This window comes from Lissotriton vulgaris, chromosome 6 (genome assembly GCF_964263255.1).
Source record: "Lissotriton vulgaris chromosome 6, aLisVul1.2, whole genome shotgun sequence".
NCBI classification, from domain to species: domain Eukaryota; kingdom Metazoa; phylum Chordata; class Amphibia; order Caudata; family Salamandridae; genus Lissotriton; species Lissotriton vulgaris.
The window spans coordinates 1,371,951,996-1,371,973,577 of NC_141694.1; positions in this window are offsets into that span (position 1 = coordinate 1,371,951,996).

Consider the following 21,582-nt stretch of genomic DNA (forward strand, 5'->3'; position numbering starts at 1 on the left):
AAACATAGTAACATTGGCTTATCCCCAATTGGCATATTTAATGTCCTTATAAGTGTCTAGTAAAGTGCACTATATCTGTCCAGGGCCTGTAGAATAAATGCTACTAGTGGGACTGCAGCACTGATGGTGCCACCCACTTTCAGAAGCCATGTCTCAGGCACGATACTGCCCAGCCTGTGTGCGCAGTTTTAAACTGCCATGTCGACCTGGAAAGTTAACCGTCTTGCCAGGACTAAACCTTCCATTTTCATACATGTATGTCACCACTAAGGTATGCCCTGGACATCCCCAATGACAGAGCCCAGTCTATTTAAAGAGGTGGACATGTACTTTTAAGTTTAACATGTCCTGGTAGTGAAAAACCTTTAAATTCATTTTTCACTACTGCAAGGACTATCTTGCCCATACTTTAACATTGGGATTGTCTTATTGCATCTTTTAAGTTTAATTTCAACTTGGGAAAAGATAGAAATTTCAAGGTCAGCGTCTCCGGACTCACAATTTAAAATCAATTATTGTGAAGTTGGTTTTTAAATTGTAAGTTTGATAATGGCACTTTTAGAAAGTTGGCAATTTCTTAACCATTCTGTGCCTCTGCCTGTCTGGGGTAGGTGTTAGCTGGGCTTTACATATTTTCCTCTAGAAATTCACACACAAATGGAGCTCAGGTGTATTATTCACATCCTGATGGCCCATCAATAGACTGATGGACCTTCCTGAGCTGGACGGTTGAAAGGAGCTGACACTTTCCCTTGAATAGGGCGGGACCTTTCCCAACACAAAGGGCTGCATACCTCCCAATAGTGAGTCTGGAACCAGGGCAGGAAGGACAGATACCTTCTGGACTTCAAAGTCCACTCTCTTTGAAGTCTCCCCCCATTCAAAAGCACAAATGGGTATAAGTACTGGACCCCTGACATCAACAAATCAATACACTTCTGGATCTGAGGGCCTTCTGCCACGAAGAAGAATTTCCACTCTTTTGAATGGCTTTGCTGTGTTGGCCTTCTTGCCTAGGAGTGAGAAGAACTGGACCTGCATCTCTACATCGTCCTAGAACTTAAGTGACTCCAAGGGCTTGATGGCTTCCCTCCTGTTCAGATGTCTCAGAGACATCAAAGCCTTCCAACAACCTTTCTTCAGCTGCTGGACTCTGCCATCTGTGAATCCTGCCCTGTCAAGAGATACCAATCCAGTCCTGGGCCTTGGAAGTGAATTCTACAGTTGTTTCTCTTAAAAAACGGTGCATTATCGACTTTGCACCATTTGAAACCGATGCATTTGTTTTCAACACATCACGCTTCGAGGACGCCACAGCGTCAACAGAGTGGCTCAATGATGATGCCTTGCTTTTAACGCCGGTTCTCAATGACAACATGGGATTACACAGCACAGTCTGATGACAACGCATTGCCTTCATCACCCAGAGTTCGACGACAACGTGGGACCCAAATGCACGACTAGGAGCCGACACATCACCTACAATCTTTTAGAGCAGCACCAAAGCATTGCTTCCTCTGCTCCTCGTATCTTCCACTTGACGTCGACGCTTCTTCTGTGAAGGTATTGTTTTCAGAAGGGTATGCATGGTTCCTGTATCCAACCATGCTCCATCCCGGTCACCCTGAATTTTCAGGTTTGACACGGTCCAGAGCGACCAGATAGTCCCAGTTGGTGCTTTATGATTCTTAGCAGTGTATTGCTGTTTAATCTTTAAAAAATCATATCTCAAGTTCTACTTATAAGAGTTTTGTTGTTTTGTTCTTGTTTTACTGATAACAATATTATTTATTTTTATAAACTGGTGTGGATTCTTTTTGTAATGTTTTCACTGTGTTACTGTAATTTAAGTGTTGCAGAAATACTTTACACATTGCCTCTATAGTTAAACCTCACTGCTCTGTGCCAAGCTGCCAAAGGGTGAAAACTGGATAATTTAGGTTGTATGTCTGACTTACCCTGACTAGGATTGTGGTCCCTACATGGATAGGAAGCAAACCTCTGCCAACTAGAGACCAAATTTCTAACAAGTATCTTGAGAATCTTGTCTTTCTCTCAACAATTGTATACAGATTAAGCACTATGTTCAATATTGGTTTCCCATATATCTGTGGCAGATAGTTGATGAGAGCTAGTCTACCCATGAGGTGTATGGTATAGGGTAATGATGCACATAACACATGCTTGCTAAGAGAGTTGTATTTGTGATGGTGTTAATGATGCTTCATATTATTCTGAGCTATTTTGTCCTTTCAGCCCTCTAATGCTATACTAGTTTATAGAGTCATCTGTCATCAATGTCATCAATGATGTCATTTGAGATGTCATCAGTCATGTCATAAATGAGTCCATAGGACATGTAGTGAGTGATGTAATATGTGAGGTCATATGCAGTGCATGGAGGGGGCACACATTATAGTTAGCTTAGCTAACTACAACTGGTGAACTTCTGTGGTTTTTTAGTTCAAAATGTTAATGTTGTCACTGCCATTTTTGCCTAACTATAATGTTACATTAAATTTGAGTTTTTTCTGCGATTTTCTAAGGTTTTAAAAAAAAACAAGAACAGATCTTTTTATCACACCTAGTTCTATATTTACTTTAACCTTTGGTTATTTCCATAAATTCATAAGGCACTTTTTTAGCCTGAAGTTTCATTTTATTATCATACATAAAGCCAATCCCCCCACCACGCAGCATAAGGCTGATCTTCAGGTCCCGTGGTCCCCATCCGGGGTAAAACCAACAAAAAAAGGGGGGGGAGCCAGGGGCCCCCAACCCCAGGCCTCATTAGTACCTGTGGACCACAACTCCCAGGGTTATATGTATTTTAAAGGGGAGGAGGGCTACTTGGTCCTCCCCCTAAGCCTTATTAAGCCCTGAGAACCCCATTCCCATTGCAATACCTAACAACAATACATGTTTTATAATATTTAACATAAATATGAACACAAATTAAACTTTTAAACTTTTAAACTTTAAACATTTTTTAAAATACAAACTTATTTTTAAAAGTTCAAATAAATTCACTCCAAACATACTTCAATGGAAATCTTACTTAAATTAAACAAACATATTAAAGCAAATAAAAAATGCATTTTAGAAATATTATTATGAAAAACAATAAACAAATCAATAAAAAATCAAATAAAACAAATCCTTTAAATAATGTTATGTGTATCTGCAAAGCGCACTATCATCCACTCGGGTATCCTGGCTCTGAGCAGTATGAGTGCCTAGACCAGCCTTTTGGTAGGTTGGTTAATTGAAAAGCCTAGCCTCCAGCGTCTTGTGGAATTCAAGAAGAAAGGAGGAGGAGGAGTCTCTGATGTGAAGTGGGAGTTTGTTCCATGCTTTATGAATGAGTAAGAAAACTCCTTTCCTCCTGACATGTGGTTCTGTGTATGCGAGGAATGTGTGAGAGCAGGAATCCTGCAGAGTGTATTTGTTTGGGTGTTGATGGAAGAGGATGCAACTTTTCAGGTAGGTGTGGTATAGGCTGTGCAGTACCTTGAATGCGTGTGAGAAGTTTGAATTAATGCGTTTGATTATCGGGAGCCAGTGGAGTTCCCTGAGATGTGGTGTGATGTGAAATATGTGCAAGAGGTTGAGCGCTCGTCTTGCTGCCATGTGCTGGATGGTTTTTAGTCTTCTAGTGGTTTTTTTTGGTGAGCCCGATGTAGAGGGTGTTCCGAAGGTCCTTATCTGGTGACTAGGTCATGAGTGACAGTTTTTCTAGTGTTGCTTGGGAGTATTTGAAGATTTTCCTTAGCATCTTCATAGAATGGAAGCAGGATGCAGTGATGGCATTGACTTGTGCGATCATGTCTAGCTTGCTGTCAACGATTATTCCAAAGTTCCTAGCATGGGTGATGGGTGTGCGTCAGAGTTTAGCCGCCTCCAGTTGGAGTCCCATGGTAAGGTGGTCTTATGTCTGTCTTGTCAGTGTTGCGCTTGAAACAGTAGGATATCATCCAGTTAGTGACTTCAGTTAAGCAGGCGGTAAATATGTTCTCGTGTTGAGGGTCTTGTCTGAGAGGGAAAATATGAGTTGTGTGTCTCTGACAAGTAATTAAAATATCCATAAATATTAAACACAATTAATTAATAATAAAACATGTAACTAAGATTAACAATAAAATTACAAATATATATTTTCAATAACCTCCCACCCTATACACCTATAAAAGCAACAACTCATTACTAAATGATGAATTAGTAACAAAAGTGTAAGGATTAAAAAATACATTACAATTTACAACTTAAACTAAAATGCATAAAATAACAATAAACAATAAATTCATAATCCATTCAATATCATACAAAAAATTAAAAAATGTATTTCATTAATTACACTTTAATTAACTTCTCATTATGTTCCTCTACCCACACAAAAACAACAATATTAAAATATAGGTTACTAACGTAAATTTACCAATTAAACTAAAAATAAAAATTGACTAATTATACTTAAACTTATAAAATAACAACTAAACAATGTTCATCATTAAATATCAATTCATATTTAAATGATAATAAAAAAAATTACATTGACATTGAATTATTTAGAATTGAATTAACTTCCAACCCAACTATTTGAAAGTAAGCAATATTAAATGCAACAATATTCTTAAAAATTAGATTATATACCAAAATAAAATGATCTTTCTACTTTAAATAGTCTGTTCCACAATATTTTGGCAGTCACAATATTTTTGACACAATATTTTCAGACGATATTTTAGTCGTTTACCATGTTAGTGCTGAGCAGTGGATAGAGCACTTAGAGCATTCATTTCCAATATCTTTGCTTACAACTTTCAACTTAAATTCTGTGTACCTTGAAAAATTGGTCTCTATTTTGACTAATTGTTTCTATTCCTAAATATATTTTAGCAACATGATTATTTTCATCAATTTGGTCAGTAAGTCTTTTGTCTTTTTAATTAAGGATTGCATAATTTAAGGCCTCAGTACAATTAACGTTATCCACGGAGAGTTTTCATAGTTGGACTTCACAACATTTGCTTCCCAATCGGAAGACAACTCCCCAGAGGCTGCTGATATGAACATCTTTGCTTACTTTGTTCTGCATGATTGGATAACCTTAGAACTTCTCCATCCATCCCAAGCTAATTCCAAGCAAATACATATTCCATATATGCACCTAGCGGTAAGGTGGCTGAATCAAGTTTTGGAAGATTTCAGATGGTGGCCAGAAATTAAAAACAAAAATGGCTAACTAAATACACCATTTATATGCATTAGGTATACAAATCAAACTTCAATGACTATGGAATTACTATTACTATGCAAAGATGTTTTGGCTTTCGTGCTAGCCAAAAGGCAGTATTATTCTGACAGAATTGCTCACTCTCCAAATAAAATTAAAAAGATCTGTATGAATATAGAAGAACTATGTTAATCAAATGCCCCAAAGATTTCAAATTCCGTTGTTGAGTGATCGAACATCAATGCTAAGGTCAACAATTTAAATGATGACTTGGTAGTACCTAACTTACAATCCTCTGAAGTGGTAGATCAATCTGCTGGACATAATGTGACCTAAGAGGAAGTCAGTCAGTCATAAAGGCTTTATATGATTGATAAAAATCAGAAAAGCAAACAGCAAATTACAAATTTTCATGCATCATACATAAAAGAGTACATCAATAGATCAGCAATTTCAACATCAATCCATAGCAGCAGTTTTAGGCTTATCTTGTCCTAATGGAAATGGCATCTCTTCTTGATGCCTACAAAAACTTGCCAGATTTGAGGGGACTCAGATGAGTATAGAAACCTGATAATGTTTTCATGCGAACAGCTAATTAATTAAGTTCTACAGGGACAAAAATAGCTTGAGGTATAAGATGCATTTAAAAAGGAAGAAACCAGTTAAATAAAATGCATTAGTGCAAGATGTTATCACAGACAGTTTGTGCATATTACAAAATGTTAACACAACAATGTCCTTACTGTTCAGAGAACAGGACTTAACCATAACGCTTCCCTATAAAAAGTGCCCTTCATAAAAAACCTAACAACAGTGTAACAGATTTCAGGAGAGTCCAGGGAATGTAAAATCTAAAACCTTTTCGATATGAGCAAGAGCTCTGCAGCCTCAAGAGAAGGAGCAGAAATGTTTTATAAAGTGTGCAAAACAGTAAAAAGTGCAATGTGGATTGCTTCGAGATATTATCACAAGGGCATGAAAAAAGATTTTCCAACCATCTGCCTTGAGTTGGGAAAGCCACCAAAAAATGTATGGTGCCCAAGCGAAACCTAGTCAAACAAAATCCATCCTGTGAATATAGGATAAAAGATAATTAAAATTGCTTCTCTTGAATAAAAAAAACTATTATTTAGAGTACTTAGGGAATACTGCTGAGTTGGTGGGTGCTGTCATTTGGGCAAAACCCATTCAGAATCTGCTGCCTTAATTAGGTCTTTAGCTGAAGGTGAAATATGAAGTGGGTCATCAAAAAGCTTGATGAGGCCCATTTCACCAAAAGTGTGTTTAACATATCTGAGCCAGGCGATTTTCTCAGGAAGTCCAACGGAATAGGTTTTGAAAAATCTAATGTGGGAGTCATCTATATTTTGACCCCCAATAACAGGGGGGCAGGCCTATACAATCAGTTTATATCTCAAGCCTACATCAGAATGACAAAAGGAGGTCAAGTTACATTGGGGGACTACCAGCGTTTTTCTCAGCTCTCTTGAGCATGGAGCAGTTACTGTAGCCCCAGACTCCAGCCTCATAAGTAGCAATTGAGTGGCATTTTGCCTAATACAGGGTTATCATTTACCTTACATGCTGCTGGCCCAGTTTGGCTCCAAAGTGGAAGAGTGCTTAAACTGCTCTATTTGTTTGTTGCACCCTTAGAGGTAAGAGAGGGTCTTGTGTTACTTGAGTGTTACAAATGCTGCCCAAGTAGTAGAAATCTGCTACTTTGTCAACTAGATTGCCTTGCATATAAAAGGTTTTAGATTTGGTTGTTTTTGGGCCACAGGCCATTGTGTAGGGCCATTCTAAGGAAGTCAAATATGGTTCTCCAATGGTCCTTACTAAGTGCATAATTAGATTTTGGGTTTGTCATAATTCTATTTCAATTCAAGACGTTTTATCTCACTTGGGATGGAGTGCCATAGAAGCTTAAACAAAATATGCTATTGTTAAGGGAACTTTCTATTGACCAGAGTAACCTATTACTCTTGTGTCACTTTATCTTCTTCCGCAATCAACGTTTTAAACAAGATCATGATACAGAAGATTCATCTCACATATCCTGTCTGTTTTCAGAGATGATGAGAGTGAGTCCTTGATAGGACGAGAATGTCTTGTCCTTCAACATACTCATGGTGTCTTCTGGGGAAAACTGAACTATAGGACTCATAAAGTGTGCTTCTACATCACTCCCTACATGGGTTTGTATTAATGGACCCTCCCAATGTATACTTCAGTTTCTTCTCTCCCCTCCAGTTTTTCTAACTGGGTCTTTATAAAACTCACAAGGAGTTCCCTATCCTTGCTTCTGGGAGTCCTTCACCCTCTATGCAAACACAGATCTATCAACGTTTCTAAGGACAGGGTATCAAGGTTTACTCTCTCTAACCTTTTATCAGATATTCTTACTGTGTATGTTTTAAGATAATATGGCTGGACCTATTGTACTACTAAAGTGGCTTCAAATTGAAATTTGTAGAATCTCACACTGCTTGCTAAAGAGGTGGATTAGTTATGGTGGCTTTGAAGATTGGTTCGACTTAGTCCTAGATTCTGTTAAAAGCTTCCTACAAGAAGATAAGAAGATTACACTATTGGAGTACATTTACAGTCAGATTATGTGAATAATGTAAATTACTCAAACGTGTAAGGTACCTTTGTGAATCAGGTCCATAGTTTGTAAAATGTCTAACTAGATGTAAAATTTTAAGTCAAGATGAAATGTTCTATAAACCTTTGTTAATTGTATACTAAATGAGAACCAGCATTTACAATGCTGTCATTACATCGCAGTACTATTACAACGTGGTTGTTACAACATGGTTAGTACGCAATGCATTTACATTGCATGTAATTACAACAACTTGCTGTAGGGGGCACTGAGGTATTGGAAATGAATTCCAACACCTACACAACTGTTGTACAAACTGGAATAGGAATAGTAAATAAAACTATCCTAAGTCCAGCGCGCCCCATACTGCAAGTCGTTCTAATCGCTTGCGATGTTTATATATTGCGTACTAAAAACGCAGTCGGTGTAACAACCGTGTTGTAAAAGCACACACTGTAATACATGCATTGTAATGTGCTATACTCTACTAAATATCTTTATATCATATGTGTGGGCTTTGGCAGAAACCAGGATCATGTCACTATACTGAGCACAATCTTCTACCTTTCCTCCTAGAATACAGAAAGATATGCCATGGACTAATATGGACCAGAAGCACATAAACCTTAGTCAATGTGCAGAGACCTCACTCAGTATCTGGGCCCAGCAAGTTTCACCAAGGGCACCACAGAAAGTGAGAAAACCTTAGGTCAACTTAAAATGCTATGGCATTTCATACTTGGCCTCATATATATACTAAACCTGGTCAGTACATGTGAAGGCAATACAATGCAGTACATATTTTCAAAGAATTTATATATACATTAAACACTCCCTTAAATGTAAGGATATAACTTTGGTTCACTTTTTAGCATGAGGACTACATTCTCCTAGCTATGAGCCCTTTGGTGGCAGATGTAAGGTTTCCCAGAATCTGTAGTGTCTTCACTGGGAGATGACTAATACGTAATGACTCAAAACAGTTTATGCTGTGCTCAGAAGCAGTCTTTTTTGTGGGATAAATTAAAGATTACATCGGAGTGAGTAGTGAAGACACATTTGAAAAAATGTTAAATCAATGTGAACTAGAGTTAATCCATGCAGTGTGTCTGTTGCCACATAGCTGTATTAAGTTAGACAGTCGGAAACATTTTTCTATATGAAAGGTTGCTTTTCACGTAAAAAATACAAAAAGTTCAAAGAATGATTCTCTTATAAGGCAAACACATTCGTTTAATCGCTAATTCACTGATCATATACGTCTTTTCCTATCCTGATGAATATTTTTTTTAAAATAGTAAAGGCAGGGGTAAAATACAAACATTCGCATTGATAAAATCAGAAAATTATGCAAATGTTAATTGTCTTGTGCTGCTATCAGTCACTGATTAAAGAACAGTAGAGACAAAGGCGACGGTTCATACTTAAAACCATTAAAAGTACAATTAATTATTGTTACTCTTTGCTGGGCAACGAAAGTACCAATATGCAAGAAAATGTGTCAGTTAGTTTCGGAGAAAACGAGGTTTTGAAATAAACCCATACCTCATTAGCACAATTCTTTTGTAAATTGTGTGATGTTTGGATGTGAAATAGAAAGTGCAGTCATAGATCTGTAACTTTAAAGAACAGTTTAAGGGGCCGATTAGGATGGCGGACGGAAACGTGGTCCGTCCGCCGTGGAAGGTGTCAAGATACTCCGGACCTGGCCGCGGAAAAACCGCATTAGCGATTAGGATCAAATGTGACCGAAACGCCGACCGCGGCGGACGGAGCACAACAATCCCCGTCCGCGGCGGTCGAAGTACACCTGATTCCGCGGCATGCGGACGGAACCCACAAAACACCGACCGCCGCGTACGCACATGACCAGGAGAACAACAACCTCCCCCGCGATACCTGCGTACTTTCCGTGTCCGCAATTAGGATAACTCCGCAAGTACCCCGGTAGCCACCGCGATCCACGTCCGCGGCGGTAGCAATGCAATGAGAAACGGGGCACCACAGCGGAAGTCCAACATCCCTACAGTCATTCAAATGGCATTCATACCGACAGAATCCATCACCAAACACAGCAAAATGGACGACAACCCACCTGACACATCTAAACCAAACACAAGACACAAGTACCCACCCCCAAGAACTGCATAGACCACACCTTACAACACACCCACCTATCACCTGACTGCCAATCAACATTCACACAGGGCCAACACACAGACTATAAATTGACTCCCACCCACTCCTGAAATCCTCTGCATCCCAGCATAGCTGACAGCAGGAGACAATACTTGACTTACAGCAAACTATTTGATTCAGACACATAACCCACACCCAAACACACCCTGCACACAAACACCCACCACACCACACCCAAAGACACCCTGCACACAAACACCCACCACACCACACCCAAACAGCACACACCAGCACCTCCGCACTCCACACAAACACACCCCCCGAGCACCATGGCACCCAAAAAGAATCCCAAATTCTCCGACACCGAGCTCAAGGTAATGGTGGAAGAGATCCTTCGTGTGGAACCCCACATCTTCGGGTCCCTCGTGCAGCAGACGAGCATAGCTCGGAAGAACAGCCTGTGGGACCGCATCGTGACCAGGGTCAATGCCTCCGGGAGCGTTCCGCGAACCAAGGCTGACATCCAGAGGCGGTGGCACGACCTGAAGACCCGGGTAAAGTCTATAAGAGCCAAGAACTTCCTCCGGGCCAACCATACCGGCGGTGGAACCCCCCCGGAGCCCCTACCATACACCGAGTGGGAGGAGAGGGTGCTGACCATCCTGCACCCTGACACCCTCGATGGACTCCCTGATGGAGAAGAGGCTGGTAAGTACCAACCAACCACCACAAACACAACAACACGGTGTGGGCCACACAACTCTGAAGACACATCCCACATACCCCAGCCTTGCATGCAGTCCACATACTCACCAACCTCTAAAGCACTCCAACAGGCCCCCATGTCCATAGAGAGGGTGGTGGTGGTGGGTGGGGTGTGTGAGGGGTCGGAACTACAACTTCCAACAGGCCCCCATGTCCATAGAGAGGGTGGTGGTGGTGTTGGGTGGGGTGTGTGAGGGGTCACTAGTCCTACTTCAAACAGGCCCCCATGTCCATAGAGAGGGTGGTGGTGGTGGTGGGTGGGGTGTGTGAGGGGTCGGAACTACAACTTCCAACAGGCCCCCATGTCCATAGAGAGGGTGGTGGTGGTGGGTGGGGTGTGTGAGGGGTCGGAACTACAACTTCCAACAGGCCCCCATGTCCATAGAGAGGGTGGTGGTGGTGGGTGGGGTGTGTGAGGGGTCGGAACTACAACTTCCAACAGGCCCCCATGTCCATAGAGAGGGTGGTGGTGGTGGGTGGGGTGTGTGAGGGGTCGGAACTACAACTTCCAACAGGCCCCCATGTCCATAGAGAGGGTGGTGGTGGTGGGTGGGGTGTGTGAGGGGTCGGAACTACAACTTCCAACAGGCCCCCATGTCCATAGAGAGGGTGGTGGTGGTGTTGGGTGGGGTGTGTGAGGGGTCACTAGTCCTACTTCAAACAGGCCCCCATGTCCATAGAGAGGGTGGTGGTGGTGGTGGGTGGGGTGTGTGAGGGGTCGGAACTACAACTTCCAACAGGCCCCCATGTCCATAGAGAGGGTGGTGGTGGTGGTGGGTGGGGTGTGTGAGGGGTCGGAACTACAACTTCCAACAGGCCCCCATGTCCATAGAGAGGGTGGTGGTGGTGGTGGGTGGGGTGCGTGAGGGGTCGGAACTACAACTTCCAACAGGCCCCCATGTCCATAGAGAGGGTGGTGGTGGTGGGTGGGGTGTGTGCCAATGCCGACTGAATGTCAACCATAAATACATGTACACGTATAGGCAACATTACTCATCATCACATTATTCTTTTGCAGGGGATCCTAATCTGACTTCCGCCATTGACACCAGGCCTCCAGCATCCCCAAACTCCGAGCACTCATGGGACGATAGTGCAGCCAACTCCGGGGCAGAGGATGGTGCCGGACCAAGCACCCAGCCAGGGACCTCTGCCACGCAGGTCACACCTGCAACTACAACAACGGGCACTGGCATCACAACAACACCGGCGACTCGGACCTGCACAGCTGCCTCCAGCACCACCTCGACCACCACCACTACTACCACCACATCTGCCCCTGCCACCCTGCCCAACCCCGCCGCCAACGCTGGGCCAGCGCCATCCCAGCCACGCCGGGAGACAGTCAGGCAACCCACCACTGCAAGGGCAGATCCTGCAGGCAGGAGCAGGGCGGAAAGAAGGGCAGATGACACAACACTGATTGCTGTGCAACAGTGCCATGAAGCACTAGTCCGGGTGGAGGCGGGCTATGCACGTAGCCAGGAACATGCAGACCGGGCCCACCAGGACTTTGTGGAAAACACCGCCATGTTGGGGGCCATCGAGAGGCGGCTTGGCCAACTGGTCGACATTTTCAGCGCCAGGGCATCCGCCAACACCACCCCCCCCCTCCCCCCCTCAAACATCGGCACCGGCCACAACACCGCCACCGCCGACTGCGCCCCTGGCGGCGGATGTGGTACCGGATCAGCCTGCGCCCCTAGCTGACCCCGTCCCGGCACAAAGACGGAGGGGCCGTCCGAGGAACGAAGTCGCCGAGAGCAGTGTTGGAGCACATGGCACACGCTCCAAGAAGAGCCGACAGTGACTCTTTGGAGTACGTGAGCCTCCGATCCTACCTGGAAAGTATCCGGTCCCACCTCCCACAGGCCTGCTGCAGTAGGCACACACCACCCTATGTAGTGTCTGCACAGCCATTTCATCCACCATTACCTTGGACAGTCACTCCCCCACCCCTTCACTCCTTTGTAAATATGCACCTACCCCTATGCACAATCTGTAAATAAATACCACTTACTCACTCAATGATGTGTTGCCTCCATGTTTATTCACATGATTGCATCAGAAACAGACGTAACCAGGTTCAGGGATCCAACAGGTACAGAATCATGCCGCAACGGAGTGACCTAGGGAAACATAGAACCCGCAAACAGACGTTAGTAAACAGCATCACACTCATCCCAACTCACTGCAGTGCAACTTACAACAAACCACACACATCACTACACGAATGGCTGACACTACACACATCATGGAGAAGTGCATGTACTCATAAATGAAGACACACACACACATGCATACATCACATAACAAAACACATAGATGATCCCCAACACAATGACACCAGAGCAGCAAACCTACACAGGGCATACACAAGCAGCACAAGAGCGGCACACTCACAGTCAAGGGAAGTAGCGTTCTATGAGCTGGCGCCTCTGGTCCACACCTTCCTCCTCACCACTATCCTCATCAGTCGACATGGCTGGGTCGGGAGGGCGAGGAACTTGCTGTTCATCTGGGTCCAAGATCAGTGCAATGTTATTTCGCACAGCCAGGTTGTGGAGCATGCAGCAGGCCATCACAATCTTGCATACTTTGCCAGGTGCGTAAGGCAGGGCCCCTCCAGTCTTATCTAGGCACCGAAACCTAGACTTAAGCAGGCCAAAAGTTCGTTCCACCACTCGACGTGTCCTACCATGGGCATCGTTGTATCGCATTTCTCCTGCTGTGGTGGGATTGCGAATTGGACTCAGAAGCCAAGGCCTGTTTGGGTAAGCCGAGTCGCCTGTGTATGTGGGAATTAGAGAGAGAGACAGACATCAGTACCTGAACATGTGGCCACACCAAGCCACCCAGATATCACTCCAGTCACCACAGCATACTCACCAACAAGCCAGGCTTGTGCCGGACGCAGATTTGCCATCAGTCGTGGGACTATGCTGCTCCGCATGATGTGGGCGTCATGTGCAGAGCCAGGAAATCTTGCACACACATGTGAGATAATGTTGTCGGCCTGGCACACCACCTGCACGTTAAGGGAGTGGAAGTGCTTCCGATTCCGAAACACCTGCTCACGTGCCCGTGGCGGGATGATCGCAATATGCGTGCCATCAATTGAACCCACAACGTGTGGAATGCGACCCAGTGCATAAAAGTCTGCCTTGACCGCTGCCAACTCTGCCGCCTGTGGAAAATGTATGTACTCATGCTTGTACAGCATCATGGCTGTTAGCACATCCTTGAGTACCGTGCTGAACATGGCCTGTGACATTCCCCCGGCATGTCCTATAGTGTACTGGAATGTGCCTGTTGCAAAAAAATGGAGTGCCGCCATCACCTTTTGGGTGGGTGAAATTGAGCCTGGATAAGTTCTCCGCGGCTGCAGGTGAGGAGACAACTTGTTCACTAGCTCCAGCAATCGACGTCGATCAAGCCTGAATTTCCGGACCACCTCCTCGTCCACCATGTCCTCCAGCACAGTATATGGGCGATGGACATTTTGAGCCCTCCTGTGTGGGAGTAAATGGAATGGAAGTCAATTCACATACAACGCATGTCTGTGCAACTCACTGACATGTCACCGCACTCTATCCAACATGTAATTGTCAGTGTACGATTTGCCTATGTGTGACACCTCTGATTGTCACAACAACATGGATTGACGTAGCAATGTGCACCCACCAGCTACATGATGTGTTGCAACATGTCCAATGCACTCTGTTGCACCTCAACATCACTGCCAACAAGGCATGTGACATGACCCACAAGTGACGGTCATTAGTGGCACACCGATGGGCATGGTATGGAAACCATGGGATAGAGCATGAAGTGTGGAATCACGCAATCACGCACACAACCCTCATCATGCAGCTGCAGACAATTAAACATAGTGCATCGTCAGCTGACATGCACTCATTGACGCCGCCATGGCGGTGCACTGCTTCCGCTGTTGACGTCTGGCCATACGCGGCCCGCGTTCAACATTCCAATTGTCTGCACGTGCTAGACACCGGGACGGATGCATCATTTGCAACAAACTTGTAAGAGTGGCGCCACCATGGCGGGGCACGTATTCGGCGGGGGAGGTGGAGGCCAATACAGCCATAAGCTGATGTCCATGCACATGCCAGTTCATGACCCCCTTACAGTGACATTGCATCAGGCAGCCTACACCGGCCGGCCCAGCTCTACCCACTACCGCCGTGCCAGGCCCAGCCCATGACCGCCGTTGCGGCCGTGCCAACTACCGCCGCTTCAGGCCCCCTCCACTACCGCCGTGCCAGACCTAGCCCATGACCGCCGTTGCGGCCGTGCCAACTACCGCCGCTTCAGGCCCCCTCCACTACCGCCGTGCCAGACCTAGCCCATGACCGCCGTGCCAGGGCTGCCAGGGCACGGCGGTAGTGGGGGGGGCCTGAAGCAGCGGTAGTTGGCACGGCCGCAATGGCGGTCATGGGCTAGGTCTGGCACGGCGGTAGTGGAGGGGGCCTGAAGCGGCGGTAGTTGGCACGGCCGCAACGGCGGTCATGGGCTAGGTCTGGCACGGCGGTAGTGGAGGGGGCCTGAAGCGGCGGTAGTTGGCACGGCCGCAACGGCGGTCATGGGCTGGGCCTGGCACGGCGGTAGTGGGTATAGCTGGGCCGGCCGGTGTAGGCTGGCTGATGCTATGTCACTGTAAGGGGGGTCATGAAGAGGCATGTGCATGGACATCAGCTTATGGCTGTTTTGGCTTCCACCTCCCCCGCCGAATACGTGCCCCGCCATGGTGGCGCCACTCTTACAACTTTGTTGCAAATGATGCATCCGTCCCGGTCTCTAGCACGTGCAGTTGCCGGTGTGTGAGCGTGACGGTCTGTGCAAGTGCAGCCAATGGGAGGTGTGGACATGGGCCACGGATGGCCAATTGCAAGTACCGTATGGTGTTCACCGCAACACCAGGGCCAATCATTGGCCCAATTCCAAACACGCTCTCACGGCGGACTAATGGCTGGCGCCGTATGCCACTGACATGGCCACTGGGCCCTATATATGTGTGATGTGCAAAAGCAAACTTTCTACGATGACCACCGACTGCTGCCTGTGACCATCACCTCCACCTGCTGCTGCGGAGCTGACCACCGACTGCTGCCTGTGACCATCACCTCCACCTGCTGCTGCGGAGCTGGCCACCGACTGCTGCCTGTGACCATCACCTCCACCTGCTGCTGCGGAGCTGACCACCGACTGCTGCCTGTGACCATCACCTCCACCTGCTGCTGCGGAGCTGGCCACCGACTGCTGCCTGTGACCATCACCTCCACCTGCTGCTGCGGAGCTGGCCACCGACTGCTGCCTGTGACCATCACCTCCACCTGCTGCTGCGGAGCTGACCACCGACTGCTGCCTGTGACCATCACCTCCACCTGCTGCTGCGGAGCTGGCCACCGACTGCTGCCTGTGACCATCACCTCCACCTGCTGCTGCGGAGCTGACCACCGACTGCTGCCTGTGACCATCACCTCCACCTGCTGCTGCGGAGCTGACCACCGACTGCTGCCTGTGACCATCACCTCCACCTGCTGCTGCGGAGCTGACCACCGACTGCTGCCTGTGACCATCACCTCCACCTGCTGCTGCGGAGCTGACCACCGACTGCCGCTCTAGTGCCATACTCCGTGACCTTGCCATGTCGGGAGTCAAAGAGGTCCGGTCTCGTCCCTTCACCGCCGCGGAGCTGGATGTCCTGGTGGAGGCTGTGCTACGCAACTACGGACGCCTGTACGGCGCACCCGGACAGGCGGTAAGTGTCGTGGGGGATGAGTTGTGGTGCATGAGGTGTGATATGGCACCTGGTCTCTGGGAAAGTTGGCGGTGTGATGTGAGAACAACTAAAGTATCGATATGTGCATGGCTGCTGAGAGTAATGTGTTGCTCCTATCTGTGTGACTGGCCAACTGTCCCCTGACTTCCACCCTTTTGTCTCCCATCATGGTAGGTAAAGCTGCACCTTCGCAAGGACGTGTGGAGGAGCATTGCACGTGAAGTACGAGCAGCGGGGGTGTCCAATAGACGACATACACACTGCCACAAACGCTGGGACGACATTTCCAGACTGAGCAAGAATGTAGCGGAAGTGACACTAGGGCTGATTCCACGGACGGCACGTCTGGCCCGACGCTCAATGACCCCTCTCATGCACCGTATCATAGCTGTGACGCATCCTGACCTGTCCGAGCGGTTGCGTGTGGATGAACAGCAACGTGGCGGTAAGCGTACTGTCAGTGTATGTTGCTTGTGAGTGCAATGCATGTATGGTTGCCCACACACATCAGGGTCTTCCGTCTATCGTGAGTCTATTACCAATGGCATGTTGGTGACATTGCCACAGTTAACTTTTCACTTGCACATGCGGAATGTTGAGACGCCACCTGCTAAGCTGTTCAGTTGTCATGCACATGCTGTAGTGCTCCGTCACCCCTTGGCAACACTTGTGTGCTGATGTAGTTCCTCATGCCCAGTGTGCATGCTGTACATGTATTACGGCCAACGCCACAGAATTCCTGTGAGGATGACTGCTTGGGGTGGGCTGTGTGCAGGTTGGGGGATCGATGGACAGTGTCATCAGTGGCTTAATGGATTCCGCAGCAGTACTGTACGTGTGTGTGCCCATTACTTACACCCATTTCCTGTGCTTTTCAGCTTTGGCAGAGGGCACTCAGCCACAGACGGCGGAGATTACAGAAGGCAATGCATCCGGATCAGACGTGGCGCACACGCAGACTGACACCGAAGGGGGCAGCGGCGGAGAGGGGGACAGAACCGTCCCGGAGGACTCGCATGTGGAGACAACATCGTCATCATCTTCCGACAGTGTTGGTGAGTCAGCACTGTTGTCACAGACTGGGAGTGGGCAACCAGCACCTTCGGTCGGGACACAGCACACAGGGCCCACCCTGCCGGCAACTGCACCATGTACTGTTCGTGCCCGCAGGAGTAGGGGGAGAAGAGTGGCGTTCGGTGTCGGCACCGCTGCCCCAGCCTCGGTGACCCAAAATTCTCTCTGTGCAGAGGCTGTTGATCTGCTGCGACAGCTGTGTGTGGGCCAGACCAATATGATTAATGCATTCCAAGACCACGATAGGAAGTTGGGGCAGGTGGTGGCATTCATGGAAGGTATGCATGGTGATCTGGCTGGTGTACACAGGACACTGCAGTCATTGTCTAACAGTGTGTCGTCTGCCATTGCACAGTCGCATGGACTGGGTGGTACTTCTGTTCCACCATCTACAACTCTGGATGTGTCAGGGGGGAGTGAATTTTCTGATCTGGACTCTAATACAGGTTATTGCACTAGAAGCAGCGTCAGCCAGCACGTCAAGGCACGTAGGCCTCAGACCCCATCCCCTAGGTCAGGTAACTCTGTTCACAAGGACAACGTCAGATATAGTGGAGTACACACACGTGAGGCAAAAGAGGGGTTTGGTGTAATGGCTACACATGCTGCACAGCCATCCCACACACAAGGTACTACCAGGCCAAGACTCACTCCCGCTTCCATTGACACTACCCTGTACGAGGACAGTGAGAAGACTAATACATCTCTTGAGGGCTCGCATACTCCCAGTGCCAGGGACACTAGGAAGGGAGGTGCCACTCCCAAGGGCAGGGACACTAGGAAGGAAGGTGCCACTCCCAAGGGCAGGGACACTAGGAAGGAAGGTGCCACTCCCAAGGGCAGGGACAGCAGGAAGGATGTAGGCACTCCCAAGGGCAGGGAGACTACGAAGGTAGCTGCCACTCCCAAGGGCAGGGAAAGCAGGAAGGATGTAGGCACTCCCAAGGGCAGGGAGACTACGGAGGAAGGTGCCACTCCCAAGGCCAGGGAGACTACGAAGGAAGGAGCCACTCCCAAGGGCAGGGACACTAGGAAGGAAGGTGCCACTCCCAAGGGCAGGGACAGCAGGAAGGATGTAGGCACTCCCAAGGGCAGGGAGACTACGAAGGAAGCTGCCACTCCCAAGGGCAGGGACAAGAATAGTCACAAGACAAACGCACCTAAGAGGAGCACGGACAGTCCCAGGGGCAGGGACACACACGGGCAGAAGGGGTGTCCAGCTGATATGTACACCACAGACGACAAGTCTGCTGCCTGGAAGAGGGCACCATCCAGGGAACAGGGCAAGTCCGCAGAGTACAGTACTCCTACGGAAATGGAACATCCAAGGCCCAAGGACTCGCCCATGCACAGTGGCGCTGTCAGGGACAGGCATACATCACCCATAGTTGCTCTGAGACAGCTGTTTTCTGGCAAACGGAATACAGAAGACTCAGCAGTGGAGTCACCCCTTACATCCACTCCCATCATGGCCCGTCAGGGACGGATGCAGGTGGACCCTGTCGTGGCATCCCCCATGACACATGTTGCAGAGGCCACAAGGCAGCCACACAGCAAACGACAAGCAGGCTCCAGCACGTCCCCAGAGACCATTCCCCCCCCAGCACATGCACCTCCCATGGTGGGTGAAATTGCTTCTCAGTCCGGTCGACTTGTGAGTCCTGTCCTGTCCAGGGTGCAGGCACATGTCCAAAAGAAGCGTAGACACACAGCATTGACACATGCCCAATCCGATATCGGCCAATTGCAACTATCCCCCGCTCCCAGGGCCACCCTGCCTCCTGGACCATACAGCCCTGTGGCTCATCATTTCAGTGGTCACAGTGGCGCTGGTGCAGTTGACTCGCATGTGTCTGTTAGTGGCAGGGTATCCGTCGAGACATATCCTGTATCAGGTGCTGCCAGTGTATCTGGGTCCATGGGCCATGTGTCAGTCACTCGGGCTGTGTCTGTGTGTCACACTCCTGTATCAGGTGCTGGCAGTGTATCTGGGTCTGTGGCTCACGTGTCAGTCACTCGGTCTGTGTCGGTGTGTCACACTCCTGTATCAGGTGCTGGGAGTGTATCTGGGTCTATGGGCCATGTGTCAGTAACTCGGGCTGTGTCGGTGTGTCACACTCCTGTATCAGGTGCTGGCAGTGTATCTGGGTCTATGGGCCATGTGTCAGTAACTCGGGCTGTGTCGGTGTGTCACACTCCTGTATCAGGTGCTGGCAGTGTATCTGGGTCTGTGGCTCACGTGTCAGTCACTACTTCTGTGGCTGTGTGTCACACTCTGGTTTCTGGTGCTGCCAGTGTGTCCGATGCGGGTACTTCACGCAATCCACCTGATAGTGTGCTGTAAGTTGCTGTACTGTGCCCTCTGATGTACCTGCTCTGGTGTCCACACTGCCCTGTTGCTGTTCTGATACTGATGTACTGCCTCTGATGTACCTGCTCTGGTGCCCACACTGCCCTGTTGCTGCCCTGTTGCTATCCTCATACTGATGTACTGCCTCTGATGTACCTGCTCTGGTGTCCACACTGCCCTGTTGCTGTTCTGATATTGATGTACTGCCTCTGATGTACCTGCTCTGGTGTCCACACTGCCCTGTTGCTGTTCTGATACTGCATTGTGCCCTCTCATGTACTGCATCTGATGTACCTGCTCTGGTGTCCACACTGCCCTGTTGCTGTTCTGATACTGCATTGTGCCCTCTCATGTACTGCCTCTGATGTACCTGCTCTGGTGTCCACACTGCCCTGTTGCTGTTCTGATACTGATGTACTGCCTCTGATGTACCTGCTCTGGTGCCCACACTGCCCTGTTGCTGTTCTGATACTGCATTGTGCCCTCTCATGTGCTGCCTGTGATGGATGTTTTCAGTGCAATGGACTGTTGGAGCACTTGGCCCCTCTCATGTGCTGCCTGTGATGGACGTTTTCAGTGCTATGGACTGTTGGAGCACTTGGCCCCTCTCATGTGCTGCCTCTGATGGACGTTTTCAGTGCTATGGACTGTTGGAGCACTTGGCCCCTCTCATGTGCTGCCTCTGATGGACGTTTTCAGTGCTATGGACTGTTGGAGCACTTGGCCCCTCTCATGTGCTGCCTCTGATGGACGTTTTCAGTGCTATGGACTGTTGGAGCACTTGGCCCCTCTCATGTACTGGCTCTGATGTACCTGCTCTGGTGCCCACACTGCCCTGTTGCTGTTCTGATACTGCATTGTGCCCTCTCATGTACTGCATCTGATGTACCTGCTCTGGTGTCCACACTGCCCTGTTGCTGTTCTGATACTGATGTACTGCCTCTGATGTACCTGCTCTGGTGTCCACACTGCCCTGTTGCTGTTCTGATACTGCATTGTGCCCTCTCATGTACTGCCTCTGATGTACCTGCTCTGGTGTCCACACTGCCCTGTTGCTGTTCTGATACTGCATTGTGCCCTCTCATGTACTGCCTCTGATGTACCTGCTCTGGTGCCCACACTGCCCTGTTGCTGTTCTGATACTGCATTGTGCCCTCTCATGTGCTGCCTGTGATGGACGTTTTCAGTGCAATGGACTGTTGGAGCACTTGGCCCCTCTCATGTGCTGCCTGTGATGGACGTTTTCAGTGCTATGGACTGTTGGAGCACTTGGCCCCTCTCATGTGCTGCCTCTGATGGACGTTTTCAGTGCTATGGACTGTTGGAGCACTTGGCCCCTCTCATGTACTGCCTCTGATGTACCTGCTCTGGTGCCCACACTGCCCTGTTGCTGTTCTGATACTGCATTGTGCCCTCTCATGTACTGGATCTGATGTACCTGCTCTGGTGCCCACACTGCCCTGTTGCTGCCCTGTTGCTGTTCTGATACTGATGTACTGCCTCTGATGTACCTGCTCTGGTGCCCACACTGCCCTGTTGCTGCCCTGTTGCTGTTCTGATACTGATGTACTGCATCTGATGTACCTGCTCTGGTGTCCACACTGCCCTGT